Source organism: Erinaceus europaeus, chromosome 5, assembly GCF_950295315.1.
Source record: "Erinaceus europaeus chromosome 5, mEriEur2.1, whole genome shotgun sequence".
Lineage (NCBI taxonomy): Eukaryota > Metazoa > Chordata > Mammalia > Eulipotyphla > Erinaceidae > Erinaceus > Erinaceus europaeus.
The window spans coordinates 81,278,302-81,296,052 of NC_080166.1; the positions used below are offsets into that span (position 1 = coordinate 81,278,302).

General features: G+C 39.5%; 1 protein-coding gene across 4 annotated transcripts in view; it reads left to right on the plus strand.

The window, feature by feature from the left end:
- The window catches only part of TMEM117 (transmembrane protein 117), a 581,240-nt gene that overhangs the window by 506,638 nt on the left and 56,851 nt on the right, over positions 1–17,751 (plus strand). The window lies entirely within an intron of this gene.

The window sequence follows — 17,751 nt, forward strand, 5'->3', positions numbered from 1 at the left end:
GTGGTGGCTACCCAGTTGAGCACACACATTACCAGCTACAAGGACCTGGGTTCAAGCCCCTGTTCCCCACCTGCAGGAGGAAAACTGCACAAGTGGTGAAGAAGATTTTCAGGTGTCTCTTTCTCTCTCTTCTTATCTCTTTTCCCAGCCCCTCTCAAATTCTCTCTGTCCTATCAAAGAAAAAGTAGCTGCCAGTAACTGTGGATTCATGATACAGGTAGTTAACCTCAGCTATCACCCTGGTGGCAGTGAGGCAAGGGAGGCTGGGGGCTGGGGGGATTGAAGCACAATTTACTTTGGATGAAAAGATCATATTTTACCAATATTGTAATTTCCCTCATTCAATAATATATAATTAATCATATGACTATCATGTCAGGTTTTTTTTTCCCCCAGCAGGGTTATCACTGGGGCTCAGTGCTTACACAATGAATTCACCTCACCTAGCAGCCACTTTTTTCTTTTTTCATTGTTATTACAGAGGACAGAGAAATTGAGAGTAGAAGAGAGAGAGAGAGAGAGAGAGAGAGAGAGAGACCTATAGACCTGCATCACCACCCATGAAGCTTGCCCCTGCAGGAAGGGAGCATTAAAAAAAAAAAAGCCTTTACATTTACCACTCACTAAATAGATGTTTAAGCATGAGAGGCCACTGGGAATGGTGTAGTCATACAGGCCCAGCAATACTCCCAGTGGCCAGAAAAAAAAAAAAAAAAAAACAGAAGAAAGAAGAAAAGAAGGAAGGGAGAGAAGGGAGGGATGGAGATGTAGAGACTGTGCTGACAGAGAAGTCTGAACCAGCTAGAAAATGTAAAAAAAATGCTACCATGAGAGGTGGTGAAAAGGAGGAGGAAGGGGACAGAGACAAAACTGCAGGTTAAGTGAACATGGCGGAACAGCAATGACAACAATAATAATAACAGTGACAACAACAAGGGCAACAAAATGGGGAAAAGGGCCTCCAGGAGCAATGGAGTTGTAGTGCAGGCATGGAGCCCCAGCGATAACCCTGGAGGCTAAATAAATAAATAAATAAGTTCTGAAACTCCAAGTCTGCCCTCCACCTAGATGATGGAGAATTCATCCAGGCTAGAGGCTTCTAAAAGGATCTGGATCATTTGTCATATCTGAAGGCCACTGGAGCACTTTTATTACCTTATTGATTTGACCTTTCTCTCTCTCTCTCTCTCTATTTTTTTTTTCCCCCTAAAGGTTATCCAGCTTCACTATCCCGCAGCTTCCCCACAACTCTAATGGCCATCTTCCTCCACCACTACCACCACCCCCCACACAGGCACACACCCTCCATTAGCCTCTGGAATGATGGATTCTTAGAAACTGCTTGGAGACAGTCAAAGCTGGTGAGGCTTTGGGTCAAAGGCAGCAAAAACAGCTTTGAGCTGCCCTTTTCCTCCTCACAAACCACCATCTCCAGAAAGATCTCATACCCCTGGGGACAGATTCCTGTCCTCTGGTCTAAACAATTACTGGACTAATCTAAATTACACAAATACAGGACATTTATCAAGGTCAATATTCAAGGATTTGCATATCTAGGCAAAGTATTCCCATTAAGTAGGAGGGTGAACTGAGGATTAGTGAAACAGAAATAAGTTGATGACTAGTCAAAAACAAACAAACAAAATATCTAAAAAAAAAAAAAAAAAAACAACAGGAGAGTTTGCAGGTTTGTCTCTGAGCAAATTCTGCTGTAGTAAGAAGAGACAAAAAGGGCAGGCATTTTTTTCAAGTTCTTTAGGACTAGGTGTTGGCTCACCCAGTTGAATACACAAGTGACCAGGTTCAAGGGCCTAGTTTGAAGCCCCTGGTCCTCACCTGTGGTGACCAGTGGTAGTGGGGGTGTGTGTGGTGATGGTGTGAGCTTCACTGTCTGTGAAGCACTGCTGCAGGTGTCTCTTTTTCCCTCTCTAGCTCCCCATTCTCTCTTCTTTTTTAATATAAACTTAGTATTATCTTTTCATTTATCTACTGGATAGACAGTCAGAAATTGTGAGGAAAAGGGGAGATAGAGAGGAAGAGAGAAAGATAAATACCTGCAAAGCTTTCCCCCAGCAGGTGGGGACCAGAGGCTCAAGCCAGTGTCCTTGCACATTGTAACATGTATGCTCAACCAGGTGCACCACCACTGGTCTCCCTTCTCTCTTATTTTCTCTCTATCCTGTCAAATTAAAAAAAGAGAGAAAGACAGAAAGAAGAAGGGAGGGAGGGAGGAAGGAAAGAAGGAAGGAGAGATGGATGAGATGGGATGGGATGGGATGGGATGGGATGGGATGGGATGGGATGGGATGGGATGGGGAAAAAAGAAACAGGCCACTTTGAAAAGTTATGGAGACCTTTGGTGTCACAGGATGTCAAAGTGACAGCAGAGAGATAGTACTGCTTCTGAGGCCTACCCCTGTACTCAGAGGCTGTCTAGAATTGTCCTTTTAGCTCATTATTCTCCAGGTCTGTGAACATACCTGGAACATTTATAGCAATGATTATTATTATAGGAGAGATGGTCTTGAGTGAGGCCAGCCTCAAAGACTCCTGTGCTGGGTAGGGTGTCTCTGTCTCTGTGTCTGAATGAAGGTTGAGTCTGAAATGGTTGTGGAATTGCACCTGTGCAAGACCTCATCTCTTCCCCTCAAAAAAATTAGAGTCAAATAAGCTAGTCAGACAATTCTGTGTGAAATACAATTGTAAAATTAGTCTTTTTTTTTTTTCTTTTTCCTTTTTTCACTTTATTGCAAGAGTGAGTTAATGAACTAAAGTACAGTTGTTGACATATGGGTACAAATGCTCATCTCCCTGTGAGAAGTATCTGCAAAATGCTCTTAATCCCAACTTGAGTCCTTTTTCACCAGCATGCACCAGACCCCAATGCCTTCTTTACCCTCTCTCTTCCCCAGAATACCCTGCTTTGGTACAGTAGACCAAATGAGTTACTGGATCTGTCAAAATCAGAGAGACAGAAAGTAGAATAGTGCCAAACAAGGGATGAGAGGAAGAGTGTGTGTGTGTGTGTGTGTGTGTGTGTGTGTGTGTGTGTGTAGGTTGGAATTGGGAAGATGGAAATAGTTCTGGACCCAGGCAGAGGTGAGAGTACACCACCATGTAAACGTATTTAATGCCCACGAATTAATAGTTTACAATAGTAAACTCTATTTAGGCTGAAAGAATAGATTCATGGTAGCAGAAAATAATTTTGCTACCAAGGGCAATAGTTGAGACAGTGAAGGGTGGTAATGAAGAAGATGGCAAAAAGAGGCCAAAAAAAAAAAAGAAAAGAAAAAAAAATGTATGTGTGACATTTAACTGCAGTTTAAAATTTTGAAATAATCAAGAGCCCAGGACTGATCAGGCTCCTAGAGTATGGCCAGCACGACCTGGGGTTGATACATGACCCTCGGAGGCATGTTATCTGGTGGTGTCAGAAAGGGAATACAGGAAAGGGAAATGTATGCCTTTTAGCACACCTGTCAGTCAGCTAGTGGGGACTGAGTCCTGTGGTCATTTCTAGGCTCACAGTCACATAAACATTGCTTCTTCCTTCCCTCACATATCTCCATCTATGTGGGGAAGATCCCACCTGATTTATTATTGCTTCTATTGCTCATCCTACTCTCAATATCATCTTTTGCCAGGCTAGCATGGGGGTGCCTCTTCCCGGGCGCGTACTCTCTGGGTTGGAGGGAACGCAACCAGAGCCGGCTGGGTTGCTACTTGCCAGGCTAGCTTCACCGGCAAGAGAGACAAGGAACTCGTGACGGCGTGGTGATACAATTCTTTATTGATGCGGATGCTCCAGAGTTGGGTGTGAGCACCGTGGTTTTAGACCACATTGAGCTAGCAAAATGGCCGCCTCCCACTATGCATGCCAGACCTTCTCCAGGTCAGGACATGGAAGAGAAAGAAAGTGAAATCAGGAACAGCATCAGGCTTTATAGGATAAAAACGGAAGTGGCAAGTCAGGAAAGGGATTGGCTAGGAAAGGGAGTGGAGAAATCAAGGCACTTTGGGAAGGTAGAAGGCTGACAGGATTTATGTACCCTGCAGGCATGGGTGGGGATCTTTCAGGCAAAACAATGATTATGTAAATAGGCCATAGTATCAAGCAATGCAGGGGGGCTGGTATAATGCCCAACAGCTACTCACTCAATGACATGAGGGCAATGACTCAGGAGCCAAACACATGGTGGCAAAACAATGCAATATCTTTATTGATCAGAGAGCCACAACTTTTAAAAGGCATACCCGGAAGTGGCAAGTTGGAAATGGAAATGGCTAGGAAAGGGGTGGAGAAAGGCAAAATGGAGCTGGAAAGGTAGGAACTTCCTTAGCAACTGTTGTGAGGGTTTTAACTGGTAGGATTAATAATACTACCCTGCAGGCAGGGAGGGTCCTGAGGGTAGAAAGAAGATAGATCAAAGGAATGGAATGGGTGGGGATCTTTCAGGCAAAACAATGATTATGTAGATAGGCCATAGTATCAGGAATGCAGGGTGCTTTGTGAGCTCTGCCAAGCTCAACCACATCCACACAATTTCCCCACAATCTTTCTTTTCTTTTTTTATTATGATATTTTTTTTATTTAAAAAGGAAACATTGACAAGACCATAGGATAAGAGAGGTACAACTCCACACAATTCCCACCACCAAAACTTTGTATCCTATCCCCTCCCTTGATAGCTTTCCTATTCTTTAACCCTCAACATCATCTTTCATCCTTGTCACCCTGAGAAGGGTAGGCCTGCCCATCAATTGGATCACTCATCAAACATTAGACCAGAGATTTCAGCCAACTGGGAACTGTCATGAGGAATGGGATTTCCAAGCTTCGGGCATGTTTAGTGGATCAAAGGAGCAGAAGGGAAATACTAGGGGTCTTTTGGTAGTATATCAAGTGTGGAACACAAGCTAAATGGATTCTATATGACTTGTATCTATTATAAATACCATCAGAATTACAATTACCCTTCAGAGAGTAAAGAAGTAAAAACATAGCAAACAGACATGAATCTGTGGAGATTAAGATGGACAGAAAATTTACTGCTATTCATTCACACACTTAACATATTACTAATATTTATGTTATAAATATAATATTAAATATATCAAATATAATATTTATATATTATATAATATTTATAATATTAATTTATTTCCAATTGTCATATTTTCAATGTACTGGTATAATTATATCTTCCTGTTAAATAGGTCTCCATAGTGAGTGTTGGCACCACTGGATTTTCTTTCTGATGACTGTGCAAATAAGATGACAGAGACAGTGTATCTTTGTATCCTCTACGAAGTTTTCTTTTTTCCCTTCCAGAGAAAGTGACTATTACTCAGATGAAAGGGAACTTACAGATCCACAAAATTTTTCCCTTTTGACAAATGCAAATATTGGGGTTTGTGAAACTACATCTAAGAGACTGTTTTTACCACGATGTTTTTACCAAGCCCCAGGATGTAGCCAATCATTGACAAAACTGTAGTTGAATGGCAGTATGCTGACCTGCTACTATCCTGAAAAAAAGCACAATGCTTGTCAAATATCCTTATGCCACATGCTGCAATAAAAATCTAAAATATTGTGTAAAATACTCAGCCACAACAAAGTATTATATCCTTGATCATTTGCCATGGTGTAGGACCAGGGTATGTTCTCAGAAACTACTCATGGGAAACATGAGGATGCCTGGGCAGGAGAAATTCTCAGAATACTTTGAATTTTTTTAGATAATGCCACAGACTTTGGTAGCATACTCTGGTGAAATTCTTTTCCTACCATATAAACTCCTATAAAGTAGAGTGAGTTCCCTTAATCACATGAATCAATAAGAGTCCATTTTTGCTGTTGTTAATACTGGACATGAAATGTTTACTCCATTTTTTTATTATTTCACTCAAATTTTTAATCAAAAAACAAGAACAAATGGACAGATTTTAATTATGCAAAGGTAAATGTATCATCTAATATCAGCAAAATAATTAAATGTAAAAAAAGACGTAGGTGAGAAATAAGAGCTATATAATTAGTGTATAGCTCTCCTTTAAAAAAGTATTTTTACTCTATTTTTGTATATACAGAGAATAATTTAGAGGAAACGGGGAGGGAGATAGGGAGAGAGAGAGACACCTGTAGCACTGCTTCACCTTTTGTGATCCCTGCAGGTCGGAACTAGGGATTTGAACCTCGGTCCTTGTGACAGTAACATGCACACTTCACTGGATGAGCCACTGCCTGGCTTCCCACTGCTCTCCTTCTATTACGAAATGCTTGTTTTGGACAAATACTTGGTAGTGTATTTGATTTATAATCGACCAATGTTTTTAATCATATATACACATATGTATACACACACAGTGCTCTGTATCACTACTAACAGCTATGAAAAAATAATATAATTAATTTGCCCCCACAATGTGCCATTCTTGCAGAATAATGCCTGTTCTGTGCCCATCATTGATAGAAAAAATAAATGTTGTTGCCTCATTTTTTCCCTCAAAATACACTGTGGCTTTCTTTTATTTCTACTTCAAAATGCATAGTCAATATGTGACACACAAAATACGGAGTATTTTTCTCTTCCTCCCCATCCTCATTATCATTTTTTCTTCTCCCCAAAAGCATCCCTAATGTTGATTTGTCTCTTAGACACTTGTGCATAGTGTGCAATAATCAAAGTACGAAGCAGTGGACCCGGCTTGGTGCCTTGTTCTCTAGACTGTGTTTCTGTAGCTTGTGTTGCTGAGTTGGTCCTTGTGTCCAGTGTGACTTGGGCAGCTCCTTTCAAAGCCCAGTTTGAAACAGGAGAGTAACTTCAGTGTCCAAGGCTGCCCTGTAGTTGATGGTCCACATGGATTTTAACTGATGAATTTTCCAGTGTAGAAAAAAATAAATAAAAAAGATGCCACAGACCAAGTTACTACCAACATCTCCAGCTCACTGAAGGGAGATGACAGTTATCTCTTGATAACTTACATGACTGTAAGTAAGTAAGCACATCACTAAAAAAAAGGTGCCCAGCATGTGGGCAGTGGTGCACCTGATTGAGCACACATGTTATAATGTGTAGGAACCCAGGTTCAAGGCTCCAGTTTCCACCCACAGGAAGAAACAGTGAAGCAGTGCTGCAGGTCTCTCTTTCTATCTCCCAATTCCTTCTCAATTTCTCTGTTTCTATCCAATAAATAATAAATAACTAAATTTATTTTTAAAAGACCCCCTCTAAAGGATAGCTTTGAAAAGAGTTTTTTTTTTTTCTGGATCAATGAATTAATTTTAATCTTACTGACTTTTCCACCAAGATTTTGCCACTCCTCTAGACAAGTGAATATAAACTGTAAATCATCATGATTTATATTCAGGCTGTCCTTCTGTCTTTGTGTAAACATAGACACCAAATTAACTTAAAAAGGATCCTTTCTATTGTGTAACTGTGCAATTAAAGCACTCCTACCTTTGATCCCAGAGTGAATATTCTTGTAGATTAAAGTGTGACTTTTCCTCCCACAGGTAACATATTCTGGAGACATTTTTTAAAGACCTGCATTTTAAATTTCTCCTTTGGCTGCAAAGATGTAGAAATAAATTTTGAACTCCAGAAAATTCAGTATGTGATAGAATCATAAACATCTCAAGAGTGTTTTCAAGAACACTATTGTTGAATGGTATGTAGGCCTCAAGACAAAGTTTTCTCTGAATGACTCCTAGCTTTCTCCAGAACCTCATAGCTTTTGTGATATGTGTGTTCAGTGTGGGGTTTTATTATATCAATATAAGAGCCTGTCAAGTTAGGATTCCACAAATTCTTTACATATGAACGTAAATCTCTAGAGAGACAGCCATTGAGTCCATAAGTTAATTTTTTTTTATAGCTGACCTTAATGTGGTAACCATCTTTATGTAAAATAAAAGTTGTTTTCTCCTCTCTTAGGTGTTTTCCATAAAGGTGACTTTTTTTTTAAGAGTTAGAAGAAAGCACATTGTAAAACTCAGAAAAAAAAAAAAGTCCCAGATCACTAGCAGTCTATGCTAATTAGAATTTCTCTGATAGGAGCTGGGTGGTAGTGTGTCTGGTTGAGCACACATGTTACAGTGCATAAGGATGCAGATTCAAACCTCCAGTCTCCACCTGCATGGGGAAAGCTTCACAAGTGGTGAAGCAGTGTTGTAGGTATCTTTCTCTCTCCCTCTCTATCTCCTCTTTCCCTCTCCATTTTTCTCAGTCTCTGACCAATTAATTAATTAATTAATTAAAAAAGAATGATTTCTTTGGTAAATTATTCTCTTTTTTGCTTCCAGGGTTATTGCTGAGGTGGTGCCTGCACCACAAATCTGCTGCTCCTGGAGACCATTTTTCCCATTTTTGTTGCCCTGTTGTTGTTTTTATTGTTTTTGTTGTTGAATAGGACAGAGAGAAATCGAGAGAGGAGGGGAAGGCAGAGAGAGGAGAGAAAGATAGACACCTGCAGACCTGACTCACTGCTTGTGAAACGACCCCCCTTACTGAATTTCTCTGGTAGGAGCTGGGGGCTTGAACAGGGATCCTGAAGCTGGCCCTAGCGCTTTATGTCATGTGTACTTAACCTGCTGTGCTACCACCCAGCCTCCTAGTAAACTATTCTTTTTCAATTCTTACAGTGATGGTTTCAAATCTGTCTGCATATTAGAATTTCCCGAATTTGTGCACTGGGCTGGAGGGAGATTGGCAGGTTACAGACTGTATTTATTTGAGGAGTATAATCTCATGCCTCTTTAAACTATGTGCTTTAATTCTTTGTATATTTTGGTTATCAGTTTGATGTATGACACATAAAGACTTTCTCCCAGTCCATGGTGGGGGGGGGGGGTGCCTCTCCGTTCTGGTCATGACTCCCTTTGCCATAGAGAAGTTTGGTTTATTTTCCTTGAGATACAGTATTTTTAATTTATTTTTTATTTGTGATTAATAGTATATTATAAAATTGTAAGATTACAATGAATAGTTCCACACCACACCCACCACCGAAGTTCTTTGTCCCCATCCTCCCACCTCCCAAAGATTGAGACATAAGACTAATGCTTATTCAAGAGACTTTATCACATATAGCAAGAACCAGAAGAATGGAGTACATTAGTGGGAGGGGTACTCAGCAGAAGAGCACAGGACTTGCATACGAGAGACACTACACTCAATAGCCACTACCATCTATGCTGTATTTCAGTGGTAGTCTGGCCTTTTTGTTGTGAGGCATATGAATCCATCTTTAAAACCAAAGTAAAGAAACAAGTACCTCACTTTCTAGCAGGATTGGAGGCAAGGTCCAAGGTAAAGAAAAAAGATGTGACAATCAGGTGATTTTAGGGGACAGGAGGTGGCACACACATGACCATGCACAAAGAAAGACCCTGGTTCAAGTTCTCTATCCCCACCTACACAAGGGAAGCTTCCTAAACAATGATGCAGTGCTACTGGTGTCTCTCTGTCACTCTCTCCCTCTTATCCTCCTTCCCTTTCAATTCCTTTCTATGTAAAAATAAATAAATAAATAAAAATGGCTACTAGGAGTGGTGGATTCATTATTCAGGCACTGAGTCCACCAGTAACCTTGGTGAGAATTAATTAATTAATTAATTAAAGTGGTTTTATATGTAGAAAACTAATAGAGGGAAATAAGGCAGGCTAATTATGCACAAATATCAAGCAGTGAAGCACTAGAAAATATCTTTAGGGGTTGATGAGAAGGAAGCTTTGATGCTATGATTTCTGTCTGTCTGTCTATCTATCTAAAAACAAATAACCAAACAAGAAAGTATGTAGTTAGAATACTATCTGGGCATTGAGATTAAAAATACCTGCATGTAAGAATAAGACAAAGGGAATCAAGCAATGGCACACCCAGTTGAGCACACACATCACCATGTGCAAGGACCCACTTCAAGCCCCACTCCCTATGCGCAGGGTGGGGGGGCACTTCATGAGGGGTAAAGCAGGTCTGTATGTGTCTGTCTTCCTCTCTCCTTCTCTATCTCCCTCTCCCATTTCAATTTCTCTGTCCTAACAACTGAAATAGAAAGAGAAAAGAAGAAGGAGGAGGAAGAGGAGGAAGAGGAGAAAAAGGAAGAGGAGGAGGAGAAGGAGGAGGAGGAGGAGAGGAAGAAGAGAAGAGGAAAATCAATAGCAGAAGACCAATGGCAGTAGATGTGTTTCACTCCAGGAAGCTGTCAAAATTGTCTTCACAAATATGATCTTAAAACAACTGCATTATATAAGAAAGTCTGAGAAATTACCAGGGTCAACTGTAAACAAATCTCACCAGAAAAATAAGTTCTCAGTGCCTCATAGGTGATGACATATTATTAGTATAATTCCAGAGGCAAGTATTTTAAGACTTTTATATGTGTTTTCTGGGTTTATATGTCTAAATTATTAATTTTTTCCTTTGGAAAGCTAGTACTAGACTTAGTTATATTAAAAAGGGAGATTCATTTTATGCTTTATGTGGATTTTGGTTTTTCAATTGGGGGGGGCAGGGTTGGTGTCCCTTTGAGGTAAAGTATGGTGGAGACAGGCAGGACCTCAAGACATGAGTGAAAACTTAAAGATGATATAAACAGTTGGGGCCATTACAGCAAGCCATTTTTCCCACTAATTCTGTTTTATTTATTTGTTATTAATAGTAGGTTACAAAATTCTAAGATTACAGTGTATATTTCCACACCACACCAACCACCAAGTTTGTGTCCCCACCCTCCCACATCCCAAAGATAACCACCAAAGTTCTCACAAGTCTCAGAAGCAGTTTGTTTGCTTCTGTTTGTTTTCTCTTTATTCAAGTTCATGTGTATCAGTTCTCTAGAACTAAAAGTATTATTTTTGTTACAGAGCCGATCCTTAACCTCTGTCTCCAGGTTTTTGCTATGCCAGAGACATGGTTTAATTCAGTATTTTGGTTGCTAACTCTCCCCAGTTGCAGTGAAACTATATTGTTATTAGTCAAGTATAGAATTTTAACAGGCAGGTCAGTGAAATAGCTCATTTGGATAGTGAGCTACTTTGCCATGCGTGAAACCCAGGTTTGAGACTGGCTGCCATTGCATTGAAGGTTGTTTTGGTGCTGTGTTCTTTTTTTTGCTCTCTCTTCTTATGAATGAATGAATGAATGAATGAATGATGACATTAACTAGTACAGGAGCTCAAGCAAACTGGATTTTTACCCCTCTTAAATACTCAGTGACAGACTTTCAATGATTTAGGTCATAAAATATGATGGGATATATAACTTGAAACTTTTGCAAATGTATATATATTTTTTTCTGTGAAAGTTGCTAGATAGTCAGACTGACTTGACTTATTCATTAAGGCCTTTGTGATACAAATGACCTTCTATTGTTTAAGAAAACAGTAAGTAGCTTCATGTGTTGAAGAAAATCTACTCATTCAGTAAAATGTGAGTGAGGAGTTATTGTTTTAGCTAGGAAGACTGGAACCAAATTGTCTGGGTGCTTTAGCAGAGTTCACAATAGAGGAAACCATGCTTCTTTTGTAGACTCTCCAAATGCTTGAGTGACTCCTCCAATGAATCACAATATGGCAATTGACATTCTTGTCAGATAAGCTTTGAGTACTGGGTGCTGGTCTGTGTCACTCCCTGTGAGAACACATTGTGGGATCTGCATTTTTAGTTCCCTAGGGAAATGCTGATTGCTCTTTTGGGAGTAATATCTTTCCTTGAGGGCTTAATCTGTTAGTGTTTCCTGGTTTATGGAATAGATTCCCTCACTCATTCATACTTTAAACATTTAAGAAAATGTTTTATGACATTCCCCATATTGTTTCAGTTGCCAATAACATTTTTAAAGGGAGTAAACCATAGCCCTTGCCTGCATGTTATTGACATGACAGAGGAGAGGGACAAAATCAGCCAATCTGCCCTATGGCATGTACTTAGTTATATTAAAGCTGATTGAGCTGCGAAAATGCAGAGATCATACCCAAGAAGGTCATGGTGATTTCAGGTTCCAGTGTCAATGTCAGGAAATGAAACAGGAATGGTTAGGGAAGTACCTAGTCACTGGATTAGGTTTGCATCTGGCCCAGGTCTTACTAAAACTTCTGTCTAGATCATTGCTATTTCCTTCTCTTCCTTTCCTTTCTTTCTTCCTTTTTTTTTTTTTTGCCAGCACGTGACTTTATTGGGCACAGAACACTGGGGTCAGCGCCCCACTTGTGCTCAAGGAAGGCCTAGTCCCCTTTTCTTTTCTTTTCTTTCCTTCCTCCTCCTCCTAATTCTTCCTTCTTCCCTTCCTCCCATCCTCCTCCTCTTCTCTTTCATTTTCTTGAAGAAAAAAAAAAAAGAGCAAGATTTAGGGATTGAGCCTGGGACCTCAGAGCCTCAGGCATGATCTTTTGCTGAAGCATTATATATTCCCCCTACCTCAGTCCCATTGCTATTTGGGGGGGGGGTGTGTGTGTGTGAATCCACAAGTTTGTTATCTGTCTTTCTAAAAACAATTCCTTATTGGTAAAAACCAGCTTTAACTAAGAAAGATTTTCTTCACATATTTATTCAAAGCCTGCAATTAAATTCTGATTCTGATATTGAAATCTGATGTACATTACACAAAAAAATTTACATTTTGCTTGTGTATTTTTGATAAATATTATTAAAGTATTTAGACCAAACAATGACATTGGTCATAATCCAGGGGGAGTTACCATTGACAGTATACAGTTTAGAGTACTTTTTGACAAGGCATCCCAAGAGATTTCTGAAAAGTGGCCTGCCTCTAGGATGGCCTTTGATCTTCTGTACATAGCATTGGCCTTGGTGTGTGGCTTCTAAAGCTGAAATTGAGTTTCCCATGGAGCACCCTCATTAAGACCTTTCCTATACTGGAGACAAAGAAGCTAGTGAACAGACTTACTTTTCCTTTATTTTCACTCACTTATCTTAAGTTTTCCTCGTTTGTTTCTTAAGACAGACAGATACATGATAAGTAAGTGTTGTTAAATCACATTTCAGTAAAAAATGTAAAGCACTTTTAATTTGAGAAATATTTTTAGTAATATAAGTCTGTGTCAAGAATTACTGAGGGAGAAATTTTATGGTATCTCAATTCTTTTGAAAACTTTACAGTCACTTAGAAGACTGTGCAATTAGAATTAATCTGACCACTATACTTAAAACTTTTTATTATTATTAAAAACAATAAAATCAGCAGACCCAAAGGAAATGGATTTACAGTGCTGTTTTCATTATTATTTCCAAAGGCCGAGGTCACTCAAATTTCATGCATGATGTTCTAAAAATTAAACTATGTCCAATAACTCAAAAATTAAATTCTGCATTTTTCAAGTTGACCTTCACAGTTCAGTCCGTTTGTTTAAAAATCTGTTTCTATCTCTGGTTTGATAAATTAGAATGCTCAAATTTCTATTTGAGTTTAATGATGAGGTAGGATTCTGAGTTTCTTAAAATACAAGATTGAGGGAGTCCGGTGGTAGCACAGCAGGTTAATCACAGGTGGTACGAAGCTCAAGGACCAGCATAAGCATCCCGGTTTGAATCTCCAGCTCTCTACCTGCAGGGGTGGGGGGGTTGCTTCACAAGTGGTGAAGCAGGTGTGCAGGTGTCTATCTTTCTCTCCCCCTCTCTGTCTTCCCCTCCTCTCTCCATTTCTCTCTGTCCTATCCACAACATCAATAACAACAATAATAACTACAACAATAAAAAAAATCAAGGGTAACAAAAGGGAATAAGTAAAATAAATATTTTTAAAAATGCAAGATTGAAACATAGAGATTTAGTTATTTTATATATTTATTTATTCCCTTTTGTTACCCTTATTGTTTTATTGTTATAGTAATTATTATTGATGTCATTGTTGTTAGATAGGACAGAGAGAAACTGAGAGAGGAGGGGAAGACAGAGAGGGAGAGAGAAATATAGACACTTGCAGACCTGCTTCACCACTTGTGAAGTGACACCCCTGCAGGTGGAGAGCCAGCTCAAACCAGGATTCTTACTCTGGTCCTTGTACTTTGCGCCACGTGCACTTAACCCGCTGCATTACCACCGGACTCCCAAGATTTAGTTTTGTTAGATCTGACAGTCCATTTCCATTGGCTATTGGATGGATGCCTAGACTGTCTTCTGGTTATTCTGCTTGCATCATGCCACAATCTCTGTGTACTCTGTTGGGTCTGTAGCTGCATAGAGTATGGAGCGCTCTAGAGACCAACCTCCCAAGAGTCCATTTGCAGGGCAGACTGGGGAGTATTTGGAGGAACAATCAATCCTCCAGAAATAAACAATCAACAGAGAAAAGCTTGATAGAAGTAGCCAATATATAGCTCCTGAAGACTGGAGTACTCAGCAGAGAAGTGACTGCAGCCAGAAACTGTATCAAGGAGGCTGACCCAGAGGAGCAGAAAGGAAAGCAACATCTTTTGCGGTGGCTAGCTGGATGCAAAACCAGAAATTCTAGCAGTGGGAGGAGACAGTTTTGAAAAGCTAGTTAGAATGCAGAGGCTTCCCAGAATTTCCCCCCACAAGGTTCATGGGCACTGTCTCCTATGGTAGATGTCTTGTGAGTCAGAAGAAAAAATCATGGCAAAGATAGGTGCTGCTTGGTAAAAGAGAGAACTAAATGAATTTATGTGCAGTTGTAAGAACCACTGGCAGTGCTGAGTTGGTGAGACAGCTATTTAAGAATAAAGATGTTGCACCATCAGAATGGTGTAAAGGGACCCAAGTTGGGGGTGAGAATGTTCAGCAAACACTTGTCCTGGGGAGGTGAGAAATTGCACACATGTGTCAACAACTGTACTGTAATCAATGCCCGCAAAGTAAAACATATATATATATATATATATAAAATGGCCTAGGGAGTTGGGCGGTAGCGCAGCGGGTTAAGTGCACATGGCGCAAAGTGCAAGGGCCAGCGTGGGGATCCTGGTTTGAGCCTCTGGCTCCCCACTTATAGGAAGTCCTTCGCAAGCAGTGAAGCAGGTCTGCCAGTGTTTATCTTTCTCTCCTCCTCTCTGTCTTCCCCTCCTCTCTCCATTTCTCTCTGTCCTATCCAACAACAATGACAGCTATGACAACAATAACAACAACAAGCACAACAACAGGGGCAACAAAATGGGAAAAATAGCCTCTAGGAGCAGTGGGTTCATAGTGCAGTCACCAAGCCCAGCAATAAACCTGGAGGCAAAAAAAAAAAAAAGACCTTGAAATGTCTCCTGGAGGCAGAAAAAAAAAAGACCTTGAAATGTATCAGGTTGCTTTTCCTATAGAGGATGTCTTATGGAAGATAGATTAGTGTAACATGATAAGAAAAAATAATAAATAACAAGATTACAAATAATCAGAAGTGCACTTGTTAAACAACTAAAACCCAAATGCAAAATTATAAAGGGGAAAATGCTGTTATATTAAGCTCCCTTCATTCATTTCACCTGTACACAACGGTCTTCTGAATGAGTTCATCACCTTCGGAGAAAATGATAGAATTAACATACTAACAGAGAGATCACATTAGTACTTCCTACTTGCACAACTAAGTTCAGTTAAGCTGTGAAACCAATTACCGAAGTACTAGCTTTCTTAGGGGAGCTAGGATTACCTAGCAGGAAGAATGATAGTAGGTAGACAACTACTCATCGAGAATGGGAGAAAAGGCCATGAGAAGTGAAGGTTTTGTAGAATTCATTTGTAAAACCATCTGGTCTAGGAATTTTATTGTTGGGAAGGTTTTTAATAATCATTGCAAATTCTTTGGCTGTGAATGGCCTGTTCGTATTTTCTAGTTCCACTTTATTTACTTTTGGAAGTTTGTATGATCTAGGAGCTTGGCCATTTCTTCTAGGTTCTCTAGCTTGGTGGCATATAGTTGTTCATAGAAGATTTGCATGATACTTTGCATTTCTCTGGTGTCTGTTTTAATATATATATTCTTTCATTTACAATCCTATTTATTTTAGTTATACCCTTTTTTTTAGTGATTCTGGCTAAGGGTTTCTCAATTTTGTTTACTCTTCCAAAGAAGCAACATTTAGCTTAGTTGCTTTTTTATATGGTTTTATATTTTTATATGGTTCTCTTATTTTCAGTGTTATTTATTACTGCCCTAATTTTACGGCAGTTCTGCTGGTTGCTTTAGGGCTCCTTTGCTGTTTTTCTTCTAAGTCTTTAAGGTAGGCAGTCAGGCGGTTTACTTGCGCTGTTTCTTGTTTCCTAATGTGTGTTTGTATGGCTATGAACTTCCCTCTCAGTGCTGCCTTAGCTGTGTCCGAAATAATTTGATGGCTCATGTCTTACATTTTCACTGAATTCTCAAAATATTTTGATTTCTTTCTTATTTTCCTTTTTTACCCAGTAGTTGCTAAGTAGTTGAGTTTCCATTTTGAGACTTTTACTAATTCTTTGCTTGTTGTTACATGTTAATTTAATTCCACTGTGGTCTGAAAAGATGTTGATGATGATTTCAGTGCTCTTGAATTTGTTGCTACTGTCTTTGTGGCCTAACATATGGTTAGAATGTCTCATGTGGACTGAAATAGAATGTACATTCCAGTTTCTTGGAGTGAATGACTCTGAAAATGTCCAATAATTCTAGTCTATCTCTTTATTTAATTCCTTTGTTTCTTTATTCATTCTATGCCTAGATCATGTGTCAAATTGAGAGAGCTGAGTGTTTATATACAGTATTACTGTAGCTCTGTCAGTAGTCATTTGATGTATTTTTATGTATTTATTTTTTTCTTTATCGGAGAATTAATGTTTTACATTCAACAGTAAATACAATAGTTTGTACATGCATAACATTTCCCAGTTTTCCACATAACAATACAACACCCACTAGGTCCTCTTTCATCCTTCTTGGATCTGTATTCTCCCTACCTATCCACCCCAGAGTCTTACTTTGGTGCAATACGCCAGTTCCAGTTCAGGTTCTACTTGTGCTTTCTTTTCTAATCTTGTTTTTCAACTTCTGCCTGAGAGTAAGATCATCCCATACTCATCCTTCTGTTTCTGACTTACTTCACTTAACATGAATTTTTCAAGGTCCATCCAAGATCGGCTGAAAACGGCGAAGTCACCATTTTTTATTCCATGGTGTATATATACCACAACTTGCTCAGCCACTCATCTGTTATTGGACACCTGGGTTGCTTCCAGGTTTTGGCTATTACAAATTGTGTTGCCAAGAACATATGTGTACACAGATCTTTTTGGATGGATGTGTTTGGTTCCTTAGGATATATCCCCAGGAGAGGAATTACAGGATCATAGGATAGGTCCATTTCTAGCCTTCTGAGAGTTCTCCAGACTGTTTTCCAAAGAGGTTGGACCAATTTACATTCCTATCAGCAGTGTAGGAGGGTTCCTTTGACCCTCACAACCTCTCCAGCATTTGCTGCTGCCACCTTTCTGATGTATGATATTCTCACAGGAGTGAAGTGGTATCTCATTGTTGTCTTTATTTGCATTTCTCTGACAATCAGAGACTTGGAGCATTTTTTCATGTGTTTCTCAGCCTTTTGGATCTCTTCTGTGGTGAATATTCTGTCCATGTCTTCCCCCCATTTTTGGATGGGGTTATTTGTTTTCTTGTTGTAGGGATTTGCAATTTCTTTATATATTCTGGTTATTAGCCTCTTGTCTGATGTATGGCATGGAAAGACCTTCTTCCATTCTGTGAGGGGTCTCTTGGTTTGGGTAGTAGTTTCTTTAGCTGTGCAGAAACTTTTT